Source organism: Gracilinanus agilis, chromosome 1 (assembly GCF_016433145.1).
Source record: "Gracilinanus agilis isolate LMUSP501 chromosome 1, AgileGrace, whole genome shotgun sequence".
Lineage (NCBI taxonomy): Eukaryota > Metazoa > Chordata > Mammalia > Didelphimorphia > Didelphidae > Gracilinanus > Gracilinanus agilis.
The window spans coordinates 35,786,229-35,807,550 of record NC_058130.1 but is presented as its reverse complement, the minus strand read 5'-3'; positions in this window follow the sequence as shown (position 1 = coordinate 35,807,550).

Below are 21,322 nucleotides of genomic sequence, written 5' to 3'. Positions count from 1 at the left end.
CTTTTCTCTCTTGTCTCTGTCTCTGTCTCTGTCTGTCTCTGTCTGTCTCTCTGTATCTCTCTCTCTCTCTGTATCTCTCTCTCTCTCTCTCTCTCTCTCTCTCTCTCTCTCTCTCTCTCTCTTCTGAACAAGAATCTGGCCACTGCATTTGCACATTAATGTACAATTAAATCATCCCCTGCACTTTGCAAGAGTAGCTAGTTATAAAACCTCATAATGACCTGAATTTGCTAAATTAAGTGCTAGGCTCATGATATATGTTTTCCTTAGGAGTATTTATCAGATGAAACTCGCCCACTTAGAAGGTAAAAACAGGAAGAAAAGTGATGTTTGTTTTGAATGACAAAGCCATGTTCAGTTCCTTTCCTTCTGGAGGCTTTTCTGCAGAGTCTCTTTCTTCAGGGAGATGGGAAGGATTGAACGCCTGGGTCTGTTTGTTGTGGGAGTCTCTTGGACTCCCTCATATTAAGATTCTGCCTAGGAGTCCCTCAATAATCAGCTTTGATCGCCTGTGGAAAGCTGATGCTTTTGCCAGGATGCCAGGCTCAGTCCTGCTCTTACCTAGGCCAGAGTCCCTGAGGCTTGCAGGGGCTGTTGGCCAGCTCTCGGGCTGCAGCTCAGCTTTATTGCTCCAGAACACTTTTATGATTTATTTTGTCAAAACCTTCCCTTCTTTCTTCTTTTGCACAATGCACATCCACCTTGTCCATTGTTCACCAGAGTGGCACCCACTCCAGGGACCACAAATGGTGCCAGAGGTGCCCGCGGCGGCCTCCTGGGCCTCAGGGCTCCCATTGTTCTGCTGAGTGGTTCAAGGTCACACAGGAAGAAGCATCCTTATGATTTCCGCCCCCTTTTACATGTAATGTATTTTACTCATCTGACACTCTCCGTGAGGCTGCATGCTCAGAGGAGATGCTTTCCAACCCAGGTAGACACTGATGGTTTGACACAAGCAAACCACAGCTTTGAAAAGAGATCCGGTAACATGTGCCAGTGATTCTTGGTCTTCAATACTACTGCCATACTTAGGACGACACCTTGGAGAGCATTTTGAAAGGTAGAACGAGATGGAGACTTAGAGGTCATTTTGTTCAGCCCCCTCCTTCTGCAGATGATGGAGCCAATGCCAAGACAGGCAACAAATATTTACCAAGCACCCACCATGTGCCAGGCTCTGTCACATTTTTATTTGAAACATTTTATTGGCAAATAATCACTGGGAATATAAAGAAAGGCAGAATCAGTCTCCATCCCGACGAGGTTAAAATGTAATGGAGGGGATAATATAGAAACCACTATATAAAAATATTATATACAGGGGAAAAACACTGGATAGAAGCAGAGAGAGAAGGGTCTGATAGTAAGGAGGACTGGAAAAAGGTATCTAGAAGACTTTGGAGTTCAGCTGAGATGTGAAGGAAGTCAAGAGGTGGAATAGAAAGAGAATACTGAGTATGAGGGGTAGCTAGAGGTCAAGGTAGTAAGTATATAAGAAGGGATTTGAACTCAAGGCTTCCTGTCAAATTCACTTAACCAGGTGGAATTGCCACTCGTGGCCTCTGAATTGAGATATTCTGACTTGATAGGCTGAACTGCAGAGTCCAGAAGCTTTTGAGTTCAAATCCTCTGACACTCACTAGCTTTGTGACCCAGAGCAAATCATTGTTCCTGCCTGAGCCTCAGTCATCTCATCTTTAAAACAGGGATGCTAAAAGTACATCCATTGGTAGGTTCTTGTAAAGATGCTGTGAGATAAAATGTTTATAGTGCTTTGCAAACCTTCAAATAGCACAATATAAATATTTTTAGGAAGTAATTTCTTGTTTTTCTGTCAAAAATTCCTCTCTTGAGTAAGACCTGTAAGAATCCAACACAGTGCTATGATGCTTTGCAAGGTGCTTCTCCAAAGAAAAGGGAAATATTAAATTTTGAACATTGTTGCCCTATTCTATATGTAAAACCAAAAACTTATAAAAAGCCAAGCCTAAAACTTGATAACAAATCTCAAAAGCTAAGGTAGATCCTTAGGATGGGACTTTTCTTTCTTTTGAAAAAGCTTCTACAAAGCCCTCATAATATAGCAAAGGGATATCGTCCATTTCCGTCACTGCTGAGGCACTCACGTCTTCATCCCACAATTCTTATGGTATACAAATTATAGAATGGACTCATCTTGGAGAATTCCTATATAATTAACCCAGCCACGCCATGGAATGGCAACATGAAAATGGAGGAGCAGAAGATTTTTTAAAATTTATTGCAAATATAATTTCTAAATGTTTAGAAAATGAACACCAAGTAATTGATGCTATCCAAAGGATGAAAGAGGTTTTACTGCCGCCTTGTGGACAGTTTAAAAGTCTTGACAATTTGGTTATTGACTCATGTCCATGTTTAATTTGGGAATCTTACCCAGTTATAAGACTCTGGCATAAGAAGGGGAAAAGGGGAATACAATATTAATCAATTGATTTCTGTAAGAATTGGATCTCTCCTCTGTCCCTTTCTCCCTGAAAAGGTACTCAGGATTTTAAAGATATTACCTGACCTAGATTCTGAGTCCTTTTGAGCTGTTTTGCAATATCTTAAGTCATTAACTTAGAATTAAAGGAATCTCTGAAAAATAATGTTGAGCCCAATGAAAAAATCCTAAGTGCAGTTCAGTCCAGTAAGTCAGATGTACAGTGAAAGGCATTTTACTTCTGAACCAGTCTCCCCTACCTTCCCACTCCCATAGACTGTGGGACTTGCAGCACTTTGGGATTTCTGCTAGATACAAATGCTTTCTCTATCTTTTGGTATTTCAGTGTGGTGTTCAGAAAGGAGAAATACTAAAAAGAGAGGAGATGGGGAAGAATCATTAAGCTTTCTTTCCATTTTTTTTTGGTGAGAAAAATGGCTTTTATTTCATATCATTTCAAATGTTGAACATATGCCCAGGTGGGGACTTAATTTGAATCTCTCGTACCAGTCTCACTGAAACACCATCTTTGACTCTTTAAGCATCCAACAAACACAGAAATATTTTTCAAGTTGACAAAATAGTGAAAAACAATACAGACTTTGTAATTTTCCGTCTCTCCTTGTTCATCTGGTGGATTCAGCACTACAAAAAAATGGACCTGAGCATCCAAAAAAATATTTTTTTAAGGTTTATTTAGCTCTCATGGGCAGTAATTCTCACAAAGCACAGAATTCTAAGAAATGTTTTTTTTGAAAATTGAAGGTAACCAAATAAATGCTCTAGCGGTAGAATAGAGTTTTCAATGTTTTCATAACCACTACTGACTCATCGCATTTTCCCCCCGAATAAAATGTGTCCTCAGGGGAACAAGCTGAATATCAAGCAACCTCGGACCTTTAGAAACATTACAGTCATCTGCATTTTGCTAAAAATGCACTCCCGGAGCTTAAAATATTCATTTACATTATGAAATAATTTTCCAACCTATATTCGAGGAAGCTGATGCTTTTGAATGATAACTGGGAATGTGATAATGGTTAAATAAAAAGAAATACTAATTTACACTCTTACTCATCCCAGGATCTAAAGCATAGGCTAGATGACTATGTTTAGGGCTTATTTTCAGAAGTGCTTAATTTGTTTACTTCCTCTGAATGAAAAAAAAAAAGATCCATAAGTCTTAAGCAAAAATCATTTTTGGAAAGTTCCTCCAGCCCAGTTTTGAAGGTAATAAGCCAGCCCTATGGACAGTATGGGCAGATTGCTTCCTTATCCTCCTGCCACAGAAAAGGAGCAATTTAAAACCCTTCTGCAGATGATCAAGGAAACAGACAATTGGTAAATTGGCAATGAAAGTGGGAAGGGAAGAAGCTTGGTCAGAGACCCTGAACCAGAGGTCCATTTTCACTAGGCAGGTCACCTTGGTAAGTCATTTAAGCTCCCTGATACTCAGTTTCCTCATTGGTAAAATGGCGATATATACTCATGCTACCTACTTTATAATGCTGATCTGAAGAAAATGCAATATAATTCTGAACTATTATTTTAAAATAATAAAGAAACAAAGTAAAATGATACTCGCTCTGAAGCTGAGACTGTATCAGGCAATTTAATGTCTGGGTTAAAATGGTTTCTGAAAAGGCTCTGTGTATATATGCAAGGGTGGGTGGTGCACAAAAGAAAGCTCACAATGTTACAGAATTTATCCACCATTATAACTGCTTTAAGCATCTACGAACTAAGTAATTCCTTTGAATTCTGAAAAAAGTAAAACGCTCTATGGATTTAAGTATTGTTCTCCACTGGCTGTTAGCTATTATTTATTAGTTCTTTATTTTTGATTAATCGTCATGATGATTAGATGCTCACCCATCTGCTTTCTTTTCACTACAACACCAAAGAGCTTCATAAAAGTTTCCAGGAATAGAGAGCATATAGTCCCTCTGCTCTGTCCCCATGCCAGATGATGTTGGGCCACTGTGTCCAGTTCTGGCCATGGCATTTTAGGAAGGGTGTTGAGACCCTCCAGGAGAGGGCAGTACAAATAGTAGAGTTTGTGCCATGTGGGTATTAGAACTAGGGGTACTGAGCATGGTGAAAAAAAAAAAAGGCTGAGGGAACTTGATGGGTTTTTTTTTCTTTTTTTTTTTTTAAACCCTTAACTTCTGTGTATTGGCTCCTAGGTGGAAGAGTGGTAAGGGTGGGCAATGGGGGTCAAGTGACTTGCCCAGGGTCACACAGCTGGGAAGTGTCTGAGGCTGAATCTGAACCTAGGACCTCCTGTCTCTAGTCCTGACTCTCAATCCACTGAGCTACCCTGCTGCCCCCGTTGGGTTTTTTTTTAAGCCACTAGTAACGGAAAAGTTGTCAGGGAAATTTTAATTTCATCCGAGAAGACAGTGACTATTCATTGCAAAAGGCCAAATTTAGTTTGATCAGGAAAAAAAATTCTAGAAGAAAGAAGGAGGGAAAAGATTAAGAAGTCAAAGTGAATTCTGGAGTTTTGAGTTTCGGTGACTGGGATCCAATATGCCAGTAGATCTCCTTTGTGGGGGTACTCCCTGCAGTGGTAGAGGTGGCAGTTCACATATGCATGTTCATCCTGTTTAACTTCCATTCATATTCTACTATAGATCCATTTCAGGGGGTCTTGCTGACTGTTAGCTATTATTTATTAGTTCTTTATTTTTGATTAATCATGATGATGCTTAGATACTCATCTGTCTCCTTTCTTTTCACAGAGAGCTTCATGAAAGCTTTATGAAAAAAAATATAAGAATGAAAAAAAACGACTTCCAAATAATTAGAACTATGTCAAAGTAATATAGATTACCTTTAAAGGTGGAGAATGTCTCTTTTTCATTGGGATTTGAGACAAGACTGAATGATCATTTGTCTGACGTAATCTTGAACTTGCCGAGCCCTGTCTCGCTGTTTGTTATCCCATGGATTTTATGTTCATGGGGTTTTCTTGGCAAAGATATTAGAGTGATTTGTCACTTCCTTCTCCAATGTGTTCACATTTTGCAGACAAAGAAATAAGGCGAGGTGTTAAGTGACTTATCCAGCATCATATCGCTAGTAAGTGTCTGAGGCTGGATTTGAATTCAGATCTTCCTGATTCCCAGCCCAGTGTTATATCACTGTACCACCTAGGTGCTGCCTGACCTATAATTGGGATTTTTTTTTCAGGTTAAAGCTTGATCAGTTCTCCTCTGGGATCCTTTCTAAGTCTAACGTTATATAATTCTTTAAAGACTCTGGGTCCAGTTTGAGGGAACTGGTCATGGGACTATGAGGTACAAATCTGAGATCACGGAACAGAAATAATTGGACTGAGGCTTTGTCTTTATTAGTCCTACCTCTAAATGAGTTCATTGTTCATAGGCATAACTAATCATAGATCAAACTCAACATGCCTTGCAGCAAACATGGATCTTTCCTTCCAAATCACTTTAACCTCTTGACTTCCTCATTTCTTTCAATAGTGCTTTGGTTAGAGCCCTTGAGATAGATCTATAGCAGAATATGAAGGGCAGTTAATCAGGATGGGCAAGCATGAGTAGACTGCTATCTGTATCATTTCAGGGAATACTCCCACGGATGAGATCTGTTGGCATGTTGGAACCACCATCATCCCAGTGGCCAAACTCAGAATTACAGAATTAACTTTGACTTCTCTATCTTTTCCATCCTCCCTCCTCAGATTTCTTTCTTTTTCTTCCTCCTTTTTCTAAGGAATCACCAAGTCCTATTAGTTCTGACAAGGACCAGAGTGACCACTCTATTTCAGATCTACAATGCCTTTGTTGAGAGTGAACCCTTGCCAGAAATATCTAACTGATTTCTCTGCCTGTCTTCATTCCACTGCTCAAACATCTCCAGAAGCATTCCTTTCCTATCAATGAGGTGCAGATGTAGAGTTCCTAGTTAGCCTAGAATACAAGTTCCTCAATAAACGCAACCCAGCTTATCTTTCCTTGTTTTATCTTACCTAACATCTCCTTCCTGTGTTTTATGCTCCAGCTTCATTTCCTGAAGTTATATCCTAATAAATTCTATCCCATGAAGAAGTTATAACCACCTCCAGAGAGAGAACTGATGAACTATGAGTAAAGAGTGAATCATATTTTTCCACTTTACTTTTCTTGCTTTACTTCTGCAGCATGGCTAATATGGAAATACAATTTTTCAGGATTTCACTTGTGTAATGAATATCATAATCCTTTCCTTCTCAATGGGAGCTGATGGAGCTGGAGGGAGGGAAAGATGTCTGAACTCGAAAATATGAATGTTAAAAAATAAAAAGAAATCACATCCTAATTTAAAATCTAAATTGAAAATATAAAATTTAAAATCTAAGATCACATCTAATTCTGTGCTTTTTGCTTACAATATTCCTTTATGCCTAGAATGACTTTACCTCTCCATTTCTTATTTATCTTTCTCTTCTCATCCCCCTTCCTTCATGAGTCCCTCAGCTTTGAGTCTCTTCGCCAAGATAAATCTCTCCCTTAACTTTCATTGTACCTTATCTTTACATCTCTTGCACACTTTTCACATTCCACTTTGGTTTGTGTTCTGTCTCCCTCATTTGAAGAGATTTGAAGCTCTCTGAAGGCAGAGGTTGTATCCCATTTCTCTTTAGATCTTTCCCACTGCCCATCTCCACTCTACACATTGTACCTAAAACATGAAAACAATATGGCCTTAATAATTGTTTGCTGAACTTGACATTAATAGGTGCATGGAAAGGGATGAATCATCCGTATTTTAGAAATGATTATGTTGCAGTACTAAAGGATGAGTGATAGCTATTTGGGGGCTTTAAGTGCCTCATATTTGTTCAGAAGGATTACCTTCTCTTCCATATTGCCCTCTTCCTCATTATGACCAGATTCATGACATTTATACAGAGACCTAATCTAAATGTTGGGAACACAGTAATCTAACTCAGAAGTTCAACCTGAGGTACCCCATTTAAAAAACAAACAATACTTACCTGGTACAATTTAAATGGAGCAACTTCTAAATAGATCAAGATTCAGTTGCTTAGGAAAACAATATATAAATAACCAATATTGGCCTGGAGAACAGGTTCTTAAACACACACACACACACACACACGCACACACGCACACACACAAACTCTCATTACCTTCATACGCAGGAAGAAGTTACAACTTTTTTTGTCTTCTGTATGATTGAGATAGATCATTATAGTTACACAATGTATAGCTCCATTTTATTATTCTATTCATTAATATTATTGTAACCATTGGATATATTGTTTTCCAGGTTCTATTGAAATGTTAGATTTTTTTAAAAATTACATCATATATACATATATAATACGTATGTATCTGTATCACATCCTCACCTATAATCAATGTATATTATTTTATATATTATGTATAATCAATAGAATATATATAATCCTGTATCTTTATATATAATTAACATATTCTAGTACATATTATACATTTATATAATCAATAGAAAATTTATATACGTAACCTTATATCCTAATATATCATAAAAATATTATGTATACAAAATCATTAACATAAATATATGTATAATTTTTCTATTGATTTGGATTTTATTAATACAGTATATAGAAAGATGCATTCCAGTACCATGGAAAGAACTCTGACCTTGGAATGCTAATCTTGGCTTTATCAGAGCTAAATTCAAATTCAGCTTTCTCACTCCCTGGGTATCCTTAAACAAGATCCTTAACCACTCTGGATTTCAGTTGTCTCAACTACAAAACAAGGAGGTTGGAATTAGAAGATCAATATGGTCGCTTAAATCTCTAAATTGATGATCATCTGAGTCTGAGCAAAGTGATGTCTGGATACAAGATCTGAAACCAATATTCTTGACCTTTCTCTCCAGTTTTTTTCTTTTTTTCTAATATGTCCTTTAACAGCAACTTTTCAGGTGTAGTTCAGGCAGGAGTGAATTAGTTTGGTATGACAGCCAGAAAATCAAGAGCAAACAAAGGTCATTTTCCTTTAATGGCTTTAATACTAGTAATAATCATCATAATAAGAAGATGACACTACTCTGGAGTGAATTGTCATCCTGAGTTAGTTTGAAAGCTGGCATTATTAGAACCATATTCAGAAATAAACCAAACCACATGATTGGGAATGTACTTACAAAGAAGTCCGTGCATGTTTTCTTTGAGTTAGAAAAAAAAGGATAATGATCAACAGCATATAACAACTTAGAGACATCTCTATCCAATTAAGATGACATTCCCAGGAGTGAACTTGGATTCAAGGATTACTTGCAAACTTATGTTGACAATTTTTAAAAGGGCACATTTTATTCTCCTTTTTAATGTCATAGAAATAGTTACAGAATGAATAGAAGGCTGAAGGTGGAGAATGAAGACAATGACTTGAAGATGTTACAATTTTTTTCCATTTCTCTGAAATGGGCTAAATGACACTGAGTTCAATTCACCTTCAAAAACTTTAGTTGGGGGCTTCTTACGTCAGAATGCTGGGTCCTGGGGGGTTATTGCAATTTACTAATGATCTATGATCTTATCTATGTGGGTTCACCCACCAGGAAAGCAGATCTCAACCTCTTTATCCTCATACTGTACAACTTTGGTCTATATTCCCCAATAAATACACCATGGGGTCTACCCATCTTTACAGGAGACTGCCTTGATGTCATCTTGATATTGTTTGGCTACCAATGGAGCATTTAGGCAACTCATCAGTTATTTATTCTTGTGACATGATTAAAGACATCTTTTTTATTAATGATCATGTATTTATCTGAACATATCCACTTTATTCTACTTCTGCATGGTTTCTCATTTGTAATGTTTTCTAGTTTGTTCACACACACCAGGTCCCTCACTAATGCCCTTTGGGAGATATCAACTTTAGGTCTTTGGAGACTATGACAAAGAGATAAAATTTCCAGCTGAACTTGGGAGTATGGGGCCCAAGTTCACATCTGTACTCTTCCATTTTATACTGAGATGACCTTGGACAAGCCTCTTCCTCTCCAGGGACTAAATTTTCAGATCTGAAAAAGAAGATTGGATTTGAAAGTTTTGGAGGTCTGTTCTAGATCTAAGTCAGAGGTAACTAGGTGGCACAGTGGATTGAGTTTTAGGATGAGATACAGGAAGAAATGAGTTTATATATAGCCTCAGAAGTTTACTAGTTTTCTGACCTTGGACAATTCATTTTATCTCTGTCTTTGTTTCTACAACTTTAAAACAGAGATAATAATAGCACAAATCTCCCTTGTTTTATGAGAATCAAATGAGATAATATTTGAAAGAGTTTAGCACAGTTTCTGGTATATAGTAGGTGCCTAATAAATGCTTGTTTCCTTCCTTTTCATGACTTTTTCATTAGTATCACTGGAACAATAATAGAGGAGATGGAATCTAGATAGAATATATCTGTATATTATGTCCATATGTGTCTCTGTCTCTATGGATGAAAATGATTCTGGAAAAGTAAGAAAGAAATGCATAATTATCCCATAAACTTAACCAAATGTTTATAAGAAATATAAGCAAACATCTGATATTTGATGGACTTCTTCCTAGAGGAGGTCTGTATGTAGGATATATACAGAGTGAATAAAAGATTTCAAAAGACAGTGGTGGGGAAATATCATTCTAACTTTAAAGAATGATATAAACCAAAGAATCCTTTTGCAGAAAAATATATATTTTGAGTCTGGGGAATAGTGTTTATTCTGATATAACTGGGATGAAAAATGAGAGGAGGGGAACTGAGTAGGGTAAGTCTAGGAAAATGGGCTGCTATGTTTGAATCTTCATTTGGGCTTTGTCTGTTCCTTCTACTGTAGTGGATATTCTTTTTCATCATGAGTCTCTTGAAGTTGTCCTGGATCCTTGCCTTGTTGATAATAGTTAAGTCATTCAGAGTTGATCATCATATATTCTCATTGTTACTGTGTATAATATTCTCTTGGTTCTGCTCACTTTACTTTTACTTCATATAAGTGTTTCCAGGATTAAAAAAAAATAAAGCCTTCATAGCCTGTCTTTCTAGTCTCATCATACATTTTTCTCTGCTTGCAGTATTATATAATTTTATTCCATTTCCTGCTTCCATTCCTTTGCCCTGGCTAATATTCATAGCTGGGAATGTACTTCCTCCTCATCTCTGCTGCATATAATCCCTATCTTCCTTAAAGACACAATTCAAGCACCATCTTTTATGTGAATTCTTTCCTTATCCCTTTCTGCCCACTGAACTGCTGGTATCCTCATCCCTAGCTAACTTTTATTTAACTAGTCATTGTTTATTTTGTATTCATTCTATCTATATATGTATGTGTACACAAATACACATAAATGTACCTGTATATGTGTGTGTGCTCAACAGAATATTTACCTTTTTATCTCTATTGCCTAGCATATAGTAAGAGCTCAATAAATGTGCATTGCTTGACTGAGGAACATTTATTCGTTCATTTAATTATTCACCAACATGCTACATGAAAAGGACTCTGCTAGGAGATGAGCTTGATATGAAGTTAATTAAGATATGGTTGCTAATCTCGTGGAGGTGACAAGTGTCAGGATTATTTTATCCCTAGGATTCCAGATCAATGATTCTATAATTTACTGTGTATAGTACACTATGTAAGTCCAGCAAAAATTAGGATGAGTTCCAATAGTTTTTCTATGATTACATTAAATCATAGGATGTCAGAATCATGTATTTATAGTGACAAGGATGTCAAAGGCCAGGCCAAAATTCCCTCCCAGTTTTATAGATGAAAAGATTGAAGTAAAGTTATTTTGAAATTTCTTGTTTTCATATTACCTTTCTTTTCCAATAACTTATTTCTAAAACTAATGCCCTGTACGTGTTCTTCCCATATACGGCAGTTTTTAAATTTTTTCTTTCCCAGTGATTTATCTTTTTATTGTGCCATCTAAAATGGTAGAGGTCATTCCCGGCACATAATGACTAGTAAATCAATTAAAGAAAAAAAAGAACTAGTCATTTGAGACAAATTGAGTACCTACATGCCTTTTGGTCAAGCCACTTCATTCACTGGTCCTTAGTTTCTTCATCTGTAAACAAGGGAATTAGATTTGGAAACTCTATGAAGCCTTCCATCTCAACCTTACTATATAATCCAGTGGTTCCCAAACATTTTTGTCCTACTGCCCCCTTTCCAGAAAAAAAATATTACTTAGTGTCCCCTGTCACATACTATCACAGCCCTCTTACAGTTATTCACTGTCCCCAAATGCACCTGTGACCATCACCGCTCCCTGGATCCCTGCAGCGCCCACCAGGGGGCAGTGGCGCCCACTTTGGGAACACTGGTATAATCCAGTGGAATGTCTTAACTACCTTTTTCTCTGAAGTGACTAATGTTTGACTGGATGGACATGCTATTTTGGACTTTGGGTAGAAGTTGTATTGCTATCTGTCTAGTGACATTTTAGTTTGTTTTTGTTTTTTATGGACACTTTTTGGGAATCATATATATTTAAAATTATCTAGGTCCCAATTAGTGGGAAATCTATCCCATGAAATTATATATACATATATACAATATCTCACTATTTAGAGTTATAATTATGGAAAGCATGGCAATTAATTTCAACCAAAAGAAAATATGCCATGTGAAATCAAACAATTCAACCACTTCATGGGATTCATTATCCACATGAATCAGTGCCAGATATATATCAATTCAAGCACCCAAATTTCTATGATGTGTCAAGCAGGACCTGAGACTAGAAAGACAAAAATAAAATAATATTGCCCTTAAGGAGCTTGCATTCTAATAGATTTAGAATGTAACCATACATTGACAAATATTTTCATCTTTAATTCTTTACAAACAAAACCCTTGTTATGATTAATATTAATGTTAATATTAATCCTGAAGATTACTAGGAATGTTTTCAATCAATGAAACAAATTTCTTGGGTATATGATATTGATTTTACTATTCTGACTTTACAGATGAGCATCTAAGGCACAGAGAGATCAGCCGATTCAACTATGGTTTATGCATAAATTGTCACTTAATAAGTACGTATCAAGTACTTTATCTGTGCTAAACATAATACTAGGTACTGATTCATGAAGGTGAAATGGTTCAACCTGCTTTTTTGGAATATTAATTTGTCACCTATATGCTGAAGGGAGGTGGTTATGAGGTCTTAAACTAGGGGAGCTGAGACATAAGTGAAGAGAAAGTGAAAATGTAAAATATTGGGGAATCAGAGAATCAATAAGATTTGGGAAGTTTGCTTATAGAGTATAAGAATCTGAGATAATCCCTGGGCTTTAAATCTAGGTAACTGGTAGAGTGCTCTTTATAGAAATAAAGTTAGGAGAAAGTATTAGGAAAACAATGAGTACTCTTTTTTAGATGTGTTGAGTTTGAGTTCCCTGTAAAACATTCTACTGGAGTTGTTGAACAAGCTCCTTGAGACTAGAGCTCAAAAGAAAAACTGAATAGAGATGATATTTGAACTCATGGGAACTGATGAGAGCTCCAAGCTAGAGAGTCCCAAGAAAGAAGAGAAGATTCAGAACTGTGTCATGGACAAACCTTTGCAAAAGAGATGAGAAATCAACTATAAAATGTTGAAGAAGACTGAGAAAAATTATTGATATATAAAGAGAGGTAATCAGAGCAGCACAGCAACACACAGACACAGACACAGACACAGACACAGACACAGACACACACACACACACACACACACACACACACACACACACACACACAGAGCAGGGAGGAGAAAGTATCCAGAAAGAGAGTAGTAGTCAATAACATTGGCCATGACAAAGAGGTTGATGGCTATGGTTTGAATAGTATTTAATGATTTCCATTTACAAATACTTTACACTACTCATGCTATCTTTAAGAGTCAAAGACATCTTCTGAACTTAGTACATTCTGGACAGTTTCTATGTTTCCATAAGCAGCGATGTGGACTAATTGGGACAATTAAGCAAACCCATTGGACTTTATATTCTGGTGCTTAGAAGTGCTCCATGATTGACATAGTGTGATGAATGATGATGATGAGGAGGAGGAGGATAAATATAAATTTTGTATAGAGCTTTAAAGTGCTTTACAAATATTGTCTCATTTTTTCTACTTTGATAGCTGTTATTATTTTCTTTATGTTACAGATAAGGTAACTGAGTCAGAAATTGCCCAGAGTCATCCAATTTGGGAGACTGTAGGTAAGAATAGGTAGAAGAGCTGCTAAAAGTCACTGGGAGATACCCACTGAGCCATTCTACTTAATATTATTATTAGAAACCCAGATAAAGACATAGATAGGTTGCTTATCATCTTCATGAATGACAACAAACTGAGAGGGACAGCTGGCATGCTGGAAATGTAGTTAAGACACTAGATGAGGGGTTAGGGATCCAAAAGGACCCTGGAGAGCAGAACATTGGACCAAAGCTAATAATATTAAATTAAATAATCATGAATAAAAGTAATATGCTTTAGTTTTAAAAATTACTTTCAAAGTAGAAAATGAAATAGGTAACCTTAGATAGCATTTAATAGGAAATAAATGGGGATAGGTGAGTTTAGTGGACAATAAGTTTAACGCAAGCCAACAATAGCATATCGTAACCAAGATAGATGGTGTGGTGCAATCACAGATTGAGTGAAGAGGATCTAGGGCTAAGAGGTTGTTGTTTCATTTTATTAGACTCCTTCTTGGTCAGAGAAACTGTGGAAGGAATATTTGGCTCTTTCATGAGTATTACCTTTTAGCAAGATTATTGAAGAGGTGGATAGTTTTAAGAAGAAGGCAATCAGTATGGCTAAAGATTTCTAGTTCAGGCCAGTAAGTCAGTTAACTATCTTTTATTAACTGCATACTATGTGCTAGGCATTACTAAACACTGAAAATACAACCACCACCACTAGCAGCAGCCTTTGCCCTCAAGAAGCTTACAATCTAATGAGGAAAATAATATACAAATACCTATATGTACAAATAGAGTATATATACCGGATGAATTAGGGGTAGTCTCTGAAGGAAGACACTAAGACTGAAGACTGGAAAAGACTTCTTAAAAATGCAAGACTTTAACCAATACTTGAAGGAAGCCAGAGATACCAGGAGGAAGCTGACATGAGATGGAAGAGCTTTCCAAGCATGGAGACAGCCAGTGAAAATCCACAGTCTGGAGACTGACTAAATAAGGTCTATTTTGCCTGGAAAGGAGAAGATGATATTTTAATATCATCCTGTTTTCAATATATGTTTTCATACATGCATTCATCAATATGAAAACAAAATAGATGTTTTCAAGTATTTAAAGAGGGCAGCTAGGTGGTACAGTGGGTATATTTCTGGGCCAGAAAGCAGGAAGACACATTTTCCTGAGTTCAAACCTGGATTCAGACACTTCTTGGCTATGTGCTCCTAGATAAGTCATTTAACCATGCTTGCCTCAGTTCCTCGAAATGGAGAAGGACATGGCAAACATTCCAGTCCTTTGCCAAGAAAGCCCCAGAAGGGGTTATGTAGAGTCAGATATGACCCAAATGGCTGAACACCCACAAAAATTTAAAGTACTACTATATGGATTGGACTTGGTCCTTTACATTTTGGTCTGATGTAATTAAAACAATGAGAGATATCTACAAATGAGACAAGCTGCTTCCAGACACGCCAGGTTCTCTCTCACTGAAAGCCTTCAAGCAAAACCTATATCATCAGTTGTCAGATATATGTTGCCAGGATTATTGTCTGCGTATGGGCTGGAGGAGATGGTCTTCATATTCCTTTCTAAACTCTGAGATGTTTTATAGAAGTGCACACTGAACATCTTCTACCCTACTGTGGCCCATTCCGTGGCCAGAGTGGAAGTGGAGAGGGGTTAATGAAATTGGCCTCCTTAGCCTACAGATATTGATATTAGTGTCACTCCAGCACATTATCTCTAAAAAAGAATGTACTTGACCAGCTAATAGGGGTATCTCCTGAGCCGAGAGTACTCATTGACTTTTCATTCTTGCTTCCGCATTCAACAGGTTTCTTAATTAGAAATAATGTTGGATTAATTTTCTTCTTCACATTAAGCATTTTGGTGGTTTAAAAGGGTTTAGTCAATTCTAGGACACAGATAGTTAGGGTGTCAGCAATGCCCCCAACATAATGTCATTAAATGTTCAACAATGACTTTAAAATAAGTAGCTTTTGGAAGTTATATGTCTTTGAAGTTTCATTAATTAGTCATATCATTGGGAATGTATGGGCAAAGTAAATTACAGTGTTTAAAATATCTACTCTTTCAATGTGAAAAATGAAAGGATCCTGCTACCTTGTCTTTATACTAATGAAGATATTATTAATTGGTTTAGCAAAAACATAGATCTAACCATAATGTGCAACAGTTATTAAAGATAATTAACTACAGATCATTGGTTTGAAACATCTAGTCCAAAATGATTTCTGAAGGGCACATTATTCTATGAGATAAAATAATTAAATTTCTAACTGCCGCAGAAGACAACTGTGGCATATCTCAGGCTTTAATTTCTTTTGTTCGATTCTCAAGGCGCTCTTCTGTTTTCGATTTTGGGGGAAAAAACCTATCTGCGTTTCATAGCAAGCAATCCATGCTGCGTGTTTTGTCGAAATCTTCCATGTGGATGGAAAAAATGATGATTGAAAGCAAAGGATCAAAATGACATGGAATCTAATAAAAAAAAACCTACATAAATTCAGCTCCTTTTATTGGGGAAGAGAATATGGCAAATCAAACAAAATAGAGGGTGAAGGAAGTTAGTTCAATGAAAGAGGTTTCCAACCTCTCCCTCACAAAAACCTATTTTAAAAATTGAAAGCAGAACATTTGCAAAATAAATAAGGAAAACGGTAAGCATGAACAAATGCCAGATACTTGTGGATTAATGAATAATGTAATTATGTGCCTACACATAAAATAAAATTAAACAAGCTCAATGAAAACAATGAAAGCAACAAGAACAGGCAGCTGTCTGTTAAGAGCTACAGGTGAAAAATTTGGATCATATTCCTTAAAACCCGTTTGGGTCATATTTATGATTTGGTGGTCAACCCTCAAAAAATAAACGTAAGAATTACGTCCTCTATCACAATAGTTTATACTAATACAAGAGATCTGTGGAAAATTTCTGCCATTGTTAAAGTGGAAAGAGTAGGATTTGAAGACAGGACACACGGGTTAGAATTCTGTTTCAAATATCCTAACAGCATGTTATTGTGCAGTCATTTTCAGTCATGTCCAACTCGTCATGACCCTATTTAGGGTTTTCTTGGCAAAAAATACTAGAGAAGTTTGCCATTTATCTTGCCAGTTCATTTTACAAATGAGGAAACTGAGGCAAACAGGGTTAAATGATTTGCCCAGGGTCACATACCTAATAAGTGTCTGAGACCAGATTTGAACTCATAAGGATGAGCTTTCTTAATTCCAAGCCCAATGCTCTATTCACTATTACATCCATGTACTCTCCGTATGAGCACAGAATCATAGATTTAGAACCCAAAATGACCTCAGAAACCATGTATTACTATTCTTTTTTTCCCCTTAGAGATCAGGAAACAAACACCCAAAGAAATTAAGTAATTGATTGCAGTTGTCAGGGCTGAGAGTCAACCCCCCCTTTTTTTTTTTTTACTATAAATCCAACCCCCTTTCCATTGTACCCTGTTGCCTCTCATGGACGGGTTGTGGATTTGCAGTGGACCATTCTATGAAATAGAATATGATACAGTGCATATAAAACATTTTGCAAACATGAAATCATCATGTAAATGTCAACTATTATTATTTTATTTAGTTTCTGTCCTATGATTTCACTGATGGTGAGACCTCCCAATGTGGAAATTTCTTCCACCAATATATATCAGCATCTCATCTCTAACTTGTAGTCTTATATATTTGCTTGAGTCGCTGAGGCATTTGGTAACCCATTCACATAAAGCCAATAAGTGTCAGAAGCAGAAATTGAGTCTTCTTGAGCTTCACTGGCTCTCAAATGACTAATATTGCTTCTCTTTTGTTAATATAAAAATGATGATAATAGTAAATTTATTTACTTATTACAAGAAAATAGAGGACTAGCAAGTAATAGAACTTTGACAAAGGTCAAGAAATATTAAATTATAGAGGGTAGCCATGTGGCTCAATGGATTGAGAGCCACGCCTAGAAATAGGAGGTCCTGTATTCAAATATGACACCAGACAGTTTCTAGCTGTGTGTCCTTGGGCAAATTACTTAACCCCCATTGCCTAACTTTTACCACTCTTCGAACTTGGAACCAATACACAGCATCAATTCTAAGACAGAAGGTAAGGGATTAAAAAAAATTAAATTCTTGTTCATTGATTGTCAATGAAAATCTCTTGTACTAGTTAGTGACCTAATTTGAATTATGATATTTTATATGTATAGATATTATATATACATACTCATATATGTCAATAAACATTTATTAAGCACCTACTATGTGGCAGCCCCTTTGTTAACCACAGGGAATATAAAGAAAAGACCAAAAAAAAAAAAACCAACCCTCTTCATACTGTCAAGGAGCTCACCATCTAATGAAGGAAACAACATGGAAACGACCATGAATATATAAGCTATATCCAAGACAAATTTGAAATAATCTCTGAATGCTTAATCAGATATTTTCTGATCCATTTTTCATTTTATTAGGAATTCTCCTTCCTGTAATTTAAGAAAACGTTTCAAAATCACACCTGATTTTAGTTTGAAAGATCTGTTTTAACCTTGGGGCACTCCAGAAAGTAATTAATTAAGTGTGTACTTCATCTAAGCGTTTGGGGGGAAAGAATTTTTAGGCAAAATGCAAACTATAAACTGCTTTAATTTTAGGATTGCTCCCTTTATTGAATGGGAGCTAAAACTAGATTAAAAATATATTCTCTGTTCTGGGTTAAGACAGAACTGAATTGTGAGATCTGAAAGTTGCTTAGGTCACCAAAATGTTCATGGATGGCATTTGAGCCCATATGCTTGGCAGTACTTCCAAAGAGCTAGGATTCCACCAATGTGGTTAATTCCTCCACCTACACAGATCCCAATCTTCCATACCTTGGGTTGGCAATTTTGTGTGTGGTTATGCCCAAATTCTTTATCCAGTGGCTGTCCTTGTGGTGATGAACCTCTCCCTAAATAAAGAAGAAAAAATGTAGATTTCTTGCATCATAGAAGGAAGTCGAATAAAAGGAGTATTTGTGAAGTGCCTACTATGTGTCAGAAACAAGTCTAACCTTTGGGAATACAAAGAAAGACAAGAAATAGCTTTTTTTTTCTCAATGCGCTCTCAGTAGAGTGGAAGAGACAACATGCAAGCAATTAGATAATTATAAATAGATAAATAAATAAATAGATAATACCAACAAGAAAAACTGGAAATAATCTCAGAGGAAATGCATCAAGATACTTCCTTTTGTATGCTATTGATTTTCTTTTTCTACTCTAAACCATAACAGAGGCAGTGTAGAGTAGTGAGTCAAAAGCTTTCCTCTGATTCAGAAAGACCTGAGTTCAGGTTTTGCTTCCCACTTATAGTGACTGAAATCACAAGCAATTGTCTTAGTGGCTAGAGAAATTCTCAGAAACTATGAAGTCACAGTCGATATTGCCCTGCTTGGAGAGCAGCTCTCCATCCTGATGAAATCACAGGTCCAGCTGAAAACAAAATGTTCTCAACCATGAAGCTGGAAGGTTGGCTCTTGGTCAAATGTATAGCCTCTAGTTTTGCTAACAGATTCGCGTTGCTCTAAATAGTCCTGAGCTGTTTGAACAGTGTTGAAAGGGACATGTATGGGGGATACCCTCACTGAAATGGAAATGACTTGTCCAAGAAGCATTTTAATCAATCATCATCACCCATTTACTTATTATTCCTCCTGCCATATTTATGGCAAGACTGAGGAATAATGTATAGTTGGCTCTTATATTCTAGCAATATCCACAAAAATGTCAAGAGAAATCAGGGAAGTCTCTCTCCTTTTGGCATGCTCTCCCCCCAATCTCAAAACAGGGTACAGTTCCAAAGAGCACACAGCACGAGAAGATTCTCAGAAAGAGATGTGTGTATTGATAGTCTGAACAGCTGGATCAAATACTCACACAAAGGAGTTCATAGAGATGCTTTGAAATACCAACGAAATCCAAAGATCATATATTAATACTGGAAGGAGCCTCAAAAGTCACTTAGAAACACCTTCCAACATGTTACAGATAAGGAAACTGAGGACTAGAAAAGTTGGAACTTGCTCAAAGTCACACAGGCTGTAAATGGCAGCCAGAATTGGAATCGAGGTCTTCTGGGTCCGCTCTTGCTCTTCTCTATGAGTATACTCAAACACCCCGTTGGATCATTGACCTCAGAAATGTGAATTTCCCCTTCGGTGAGCCAGATTATCAGACCAACCTGTTCAGTCTTGTGAGGCTCTTGCCCATATCATGCCGTAAATTCAATACAGAGAATCTGTCTTATGAACAGAGGATAAGGGAGCGAGTTGTTTCCCTGCTTTCTCTTTCTATCATGAGGATGCCAATGACGCCTATGGGCCATCCATCAGTTATCGTAAGCATAATTGTTCCTAATTCATTGGTAATCTACATGTACTTTCGCAGGAAAGACACAGAAAACCCCTCGAAGACTCTCTAAAATACCCAGGTAGATTTAGCCAGGAAGCTAGTGCTTTCTCTTCCCTAGACACCAGTTCAGACACCATGTGTTTTTTATTGGAAACAGCAGGGACATCCATGGACTCCATATTTGTTTTGTACTTGAAAGCCATCCAACAAGAGACAGGTTTTAGGGAGGAAGGCAGAGTGCCCGCAGTCCCTGCATGTGAGGGCAGGGAGCTGTGCATCCTTCGCTGCTGGCCTTATTAATAATTCTATAAAGCAGCCTTGGTGTTCCAGCCAAAGCTGGGCTCTGCCTCTCCCTTCGGCTCAATGTCAGCCATTCAGAAGTCCTGCCCTTCTCCAGAACTGTGGGCGCTGGGGATGGAGGGGAGGTGATGTATTTGCTGTAATCAGAAAGAGAGGGAGGACCATCTGCTGCGAGTCCTTTCGTTATTGTTGGCTCTCAAGCAGCCGTCTTGGTTTGGGTCTTTTAACAGTTCATTTAACTGAGGAGGAGGGAGTGGGGACAGAACAGTAGACCCTTGATATGAGTCAGGTCTCATTAGAGGGGTTTTTTCTTCCCTGCCTCTCCCTATTTTTAAGGAGTCGGTCCTGGAGGGCTGCTGAGTCAATTCATGCCAGGGCTGACCCCAGGACATTCACCACCAAATATCACTTACTAATGATCTTGAAAATTCACTGGTACCCGCTGTCTACTGGGAGTTCCTTGTTGCTGTTGAACTGCGTCCAGTAAAACTGGTTCTAACAAAAATGTTAATAACCACCGGCGTGTCCTGTTAACACAGGTTTTCTAGGGGTTTTAAAAACCGCTGGGTGTTATTTGAAAGCCTGCCCTCCTGGGTTAGTTTCTGGGCTGTGGAGAGAGGGAGAGGCAAGCAGCAGCAACTCCACTTTGCAGCTTTCATCCATTTCTTTGACCTTAGAATTTGCTTCCATTTCGTTCCTCTTTCATTCATCCCTCCTTCATGCCATGAAAGGCCAAGGTCTTTTCTCAAGGAAATGATGATTCTATTTAAATGACATCATATTGGGGCCATCTCAAGGCCATCCTGTTCTAAAGGTTACTTAACATGTCAACTGCTCAGCTGGATTTCTTTACATGAGAAGTAGTTGATTCTTCATTTGAGTGGTCAAAGCTTCCCCCCCCCC